Raw genomic sequence first — 5,860 nt, 5'->3', positions numbered from 1 at the left:
TTTGCTTATTTCTACAATTTTTTGTTAGACATTTTTTCAACAAATTCTTGAAATATTTGTTATAAAATAATTGTTCTCAGTAGGGTCTATTTGTTATTCAATGCAAGCATGCAGAATTTTTCAGGGGCAACTTTTCAAAGATTGACGAGAATATATCATAAAGTTTGCACAAAGTTGAAGTCGTTATGTGGGCTCTTGAAAAATATGTGTTCTAACTATACAATCGTTTTGCTTTCCTGAAACTTTCCGTATTTTGAAAGACGTAAGTAGTTCTCAAATAATAAGAATATATACACCGTAATTGCCATTTGGGGTTTTTATCAGGAATTAAATAGAAAACATTGTAATCAGAACATATTGTGGATTAATATTTATTTTGGGTGTATTTGCAGTTGTAACTGTTCGAAATTAATATTGCAAAATGAAACAAGATTCATGTTTTTCTGTTATGGAAAGTTGGATAGCATTTTCCTAGAGAATAAAGAATAGCAATTGCGAATTTGTTCGTCAAATCCAAACTTTTATCCACTGAGACTAATTTCGATCATTACATATAATTAGTGTTTCCATTCTTTACTGATACGTTCATCAGATCCTTTTGGGAACTTGAAAACCGCACTAAGCGAAAAAATGTAATTACTTAATACCAACTGAGACGCCTCATATATTAAAACCTCATGTGAGCCTGCTGTCAAACATTTGGCGAAGAACTGTAATGTACAAATATTTGCACATTTGTCGTATGCTACTCTCTATTGGATATTTATTCATTATATATCTCCTAAGTTAAACAGTGTCGAATGGCGGCCTCTTGTCTATGTGGCAAATATAAAGTTTTCGTCCGAATTTTTACTTTTGCTACTTTAAGTCTCTAATTTAAATAAAAATATTAATAATATATTTTCTCTAGGACAGGTGAAGGTAAGCAAATTTTACTCATTAAAGAAATACAATGCATTCAGCGCAAATAGATTATTAGTTAACGGAGGTACTGGAGAGTGGGTTTCGTCAGTTTAACATTATTTGAAGCCAATATCAACAAAAAATGTCTTATTTATCTAATTACATATTTAGACTGCTGCTGAAATGCATTTTCCGGATACTCTAGCGAAAAGTCAGCTCTAATAGAAATTTTTCGTTCTTGTAAACCCGTGAGATTACACAATAAACTCAGGTGCATTCCAAATATTTCAACGGAACGTGGAAAATTAAATATGAAATTCTGAAACAGAGCCAGTAAATTCTTCTTGATAATTTGTAGGCCTTGGACAGACAAGCGTAATAATGGTTTTGGTGAATTTGAAAAGGTCTGGATCAGCTTTCAAAGTATCAATATGTCATATAAATCTTTTATTATTTCCAAAAGGGCAATTTTGCCTACAAAATGTATTATTTTTATTTAGTGGGTAAAAGGTAAAATATTAACATTGTTTAAATATTGTTCGAATGTTGTTTTTGAATATGGGTGTTTAAAATCTTATCTAGAACTATAAGAATTTTAAGAAGTTCATTCTAAGGCAGATGCAGTTCTTGCATACAAAGTGCAATAAAACTCCAGTTGACAATATAGGACGGCTAATAAATAACACTAGCAAGTTAAAGCTTCTCGCGAAGCAAGTCTTGTTCAAGGCAAATTTGAAAATCAATTCCTGTAATTAAATTCAAATTCAATATGTGGCAGAGTCCAAAAATGGTGTTTTTTGGTCTTTGAAATCATCCCAAGTACAAAACTAAACTGGCAAAATATGAGACTTTTCCGAAAAGAAGACGTTTTCCAAAAACATTCGATCAATTCACATAAATTATTTTGCTCTTTTCAACGCAACCTCGCACAACATTACGTATTTTTTGAGGACATTAGGAAAATTGTGATGTAGGGAAATTCGCTGCCAATGATGAGTTCAGGTAATAATCATGTAGTTTCAAGTGCTCTTCAGTAACGGCAATTCAAGGCTGTGTGACTAATGTAACCAGCATATACAGGAACTCCCGTCGGTGTCACTGGCCTTGCCAATGTATTAGCATGAGGCAGGCTGTGCGAGGATGTATCGTTTGTATAATTCATTTTATAATATATTTTTTCAAAACAAAACCGCGTTTATTATGCAGTTACATTTCAGAACGGCATTAACCAGTATAAATCCTGGTTATATTCTTTTGATATGAACTCTGCTTGTTAGACCGTCAACGGATCTTTATTTGCCTCTGCATTAATATATTTTGGTAAATTTTAGTCGGGTTAGTTGACCGAATTAACTGACATTGAGATTTAATTGACTAAATTCCTGTTTTGGTAATTTTATTCCAATTTAACTATGGCTTGAATAAGCGGGGCATAATGATTTTCTGCTTAATTGAAGCGGATTTGCTAATCAAGGAAAATAAATGGTATGACCGTGTAAAATGTACCACATATTCACACAAAGATAACAGCGTTAGTTTTACTACACATAATTGTACGTATATTCATGTCCTGTGATGTGTCGCTATTTGCACATATTGCAACACAAAATATTCTCGGTTATAAAATAACTTTTCTGCTTTTGCCAGTAAGTATTGATTTTAGCTTTCATAAATATGAAGCGATTAAACAAAACAACAAAATCTAGTTGCATGTATGCCCTCGTTCAAGATACGCCCCCGTTGTGTGCGGCATGTTTATACCATGCATATTCACATATATTTGGTTTGTACATATTCAGTAATCCCAAATTTCATCTCACGTACCTGTTATGTGCTTCACCACTGTGTGATATATAGTAATAATATGCATTATTGTTCGTTGATTTCGCCCTTTCTGTATTAATTGTATTATACATTTACACCTATGAAGAACTAGAAGAACATTTTTGCCAAAAAAAATGTATTTTTTTGCAATTGTCGTTTTTTAAGCGAAGGAAATGAATTTCTTATTTTTAAATTCCTTTTCGTTTTAACTTTTTTCGTTTTGTGCAACTTTTAGAGTTTTTGAGAATGTGAAACAGTTTTTAAAGAGAATAATAATTTAGTAAAAATAAATTTAAAAATACTGCCTTATATTGAAAACTCGATTGAAAAGTAGTGAAAACATGTTCTTTTCAATTCATATTTTAAAAATAAAGAGATTAAGTTTAAATGTAGGTACTTACATAGTGTTTTGCAGGAAGCATCTCTGATTTGCTCAAAAAGTCATCAACATTTTTCAAAGGTTTTGCCCATTTGCTTCATTTTATTTAAATCCCCTAACATTGCTTGTTGTCTCCAACATTTTTGCCATTAACTTTCTTTATATTTTCAACAGGCTAGGAAAGGTTATTTGAAATGTTAAACTATTGATTATTTGATGTGCATACTATATTATATTTAATCATCAATATTTATACCACTCATCAAAAATAAACTAAATAGTGCAAACCGTTGAATGCACTGGATTCGTCGGATCAGTTATATTACGAGAGACCGTTTCAATTGAATGAAGAATCAAACTTCAATTTTCGTAAAATACACTCGGCTTTTTAGTTCTACCTCAACAAAATGGGTAACTTTTGAAGTGCAGTTTCAGTGGATGCGAGAGCGATTTGGACTTATTCGTCATTTAAAGGGGTTCTTTTTAATGACATTTAGCGCTAAAAATGTAAGTACTAAGAATAGGCTTAATTCACTGAATTACTTTACTCTGTTTTTATTCCAAAAATGGCAAATTTTCTTTTAATTCATTTTAATATTAGTAACCAAATATCGAAAACATAGGCGAATTTCACATACATTATTCGTGCGTTCCAGCTATCAAATATTAACAAATAATTCAAAATTATAGAATAGTTTTCAAGAGAAATTGAATTCTACTTTCACGTTTTTCCTTCGAAATACTCTAAAAATTAGGACATCAATTAAACTCTTCTTTTGCAATCAAATGATGGCTTCAAATAGAAATTGTCGCCGAGCATATTTGCGATAAAAAAAATAGAACAATAAGCCCTGAAGCGCTAAAAGCTATTTGAACAGTTTTACCAAACTCCAAGTCCTTGAACTCTTATGTTGGATCTTTCGGATAACTTATTGTTTTTTTTTGGCAAAGAATAACGGATTTTTTTGTCAAAAAGCCAGACAAAGTGATTTTTCTCAATGTTTTATACCCTACAAACAGCCAGTGAAAAAGTTTTAATCAACGTCAATTTCATACAATTTTATTACTAAAAATCGTTTACCGGCTTAAAATGTCAGTAAATAATAACAAAATATTAAAAATAATCGTTTTTCTCGTGAAATTCCATTATCTTTTGCTCTCCGATTTACATAATATAATGTTGTAATGCCTCGATGTCTATCACAATTTAAATTCGTTGACAACTTTTAATTAAATAATAGATTATCGTGCAATTGATTTTGTAGGACAGTCGGACCAATTTAAAATTCCAATACATGTACAAAATCATTAGAACGGGTTCCAGTGCATGTCTATTTTTATTGTTTTCATGTTCAAGCGCAGTTTGTTTTCATATATGTTTATTAATAAATCTAACTAACAATAAAGTTATTGTTTATACGCAGGAATGCAATATGTATTGTCATATTTTCCAGATTACTCACTTATTAATTAAGCTGAGGCTAAGTAATAGTGTGGTTACATTAAAGGAAAGCCATGATAATTAAAGAAGTTGGTTGATTGATTAGAAAACCGTCAGTAAGGTTGTATGAAAGTTTAGATTGCAAAATAAAGAAGGCAGTTCAACGAAACTTTGAGAGTAAACAGCAAAAAGCTCAAAAAACATTTTGTATATTTCACAATGACAAAATCGATACCAATTGTTTATGCATCAATGCATTTGTGCAACTATATTTACTTATAGTAAATTTGTTTATTTTTATTGATAATTTGATTTGGTTTTATATATTTTTGTTTCAAAGAAATGCGCTTCGGACATCGACCTAGAAATGGTTGTGGTGTAGTTTAGTAGTTGTATTCAATTGCATTAGGGCTTTGTTGACTAGTTTAATTAAAGTTTAGCAAAAATTTCAGCATTAGGATTAATCACTCACCTAATTTAGACTAGATGAAATAAGGACATTTTAGATAAATGGCGATTTTTCTTTAAATTTTCTATGGAATATAAATTAAGTTTAATAATTGTATTAATATGCTATGAAGAAACACACATTAAATCGCGGTTGAATTGGGATATAATAACATCGTGTGCTACGAATTATGTTTCAACATGTAAGTATTGTTATACTTTCATATGTAGTGAAACAGGTTTATTCAAGCGAGGCGCATAATGGAAAATGGGTTACTAAAATCACAATGTGGAACCTGGAAACAATCAAAACACGATTCGGTTTTACGACCAGTACATATATACGTTTGTTGTTACTTCCTCAGTATCTCTGCAGCGAAATATACTCCTTTAGAAACATCAAGTTTATAATTAAATCGATTTTCAATGGTTCAAGATGGAAGTTAAATATTGTTCGACGCTAGATGTTTTGATATGAAACGGAACTGAATCTGAAGTGAATATACCTAAGTATGCTATAAAATTAAAACGTGAAATATGAAACTTAATTAAAAATGTGCATTGTTCCTGTTTCATATAAGTATGCGCTTTTTCTGGAAACTAGAGCCTCGAAAAAAGGTTTTGTTTGATATAAGTCTCAAATATTATACGTAATTACATGCGGCTTTTGTTGTTGTAAATCCCGTTGAGGGTTCCCTATAATTAAGCTGATTAAAAGACTTGCAATACAATTAGAAGAGTGGATTTAATGAAACAGTCGGGTATTGTTGAAACAATTAACATGGTGAGTTGAAAATTCTTTTTCAATTCGTGCTTTATTTACGGAAGCTCATCCGTGCCATGAAAAGTAGCTTATTTTGTTAATG

The sequence above is a fragment of the Dendroctonus ponderosae genome, unplaced genomic scaffold, assembly GCF_020466585.1.
Source record: "Dendroctonus ponderosae isolate FM_Combo_2020 unplaced genomic scaffold, Dpon_F_20191213v2 Dpon_F_20191213_1, whole genome shotgun sequence".
Classification (NCBI taxonomy): Eukaryota; Metazoa; Arthropoda; class Insecta; order Coleoptera; family Curculionidae; genus Dendroctonus; species Dendroctonus ponderosae.
Note: the sequence above shows the minus strand (reverse complement) of the source record.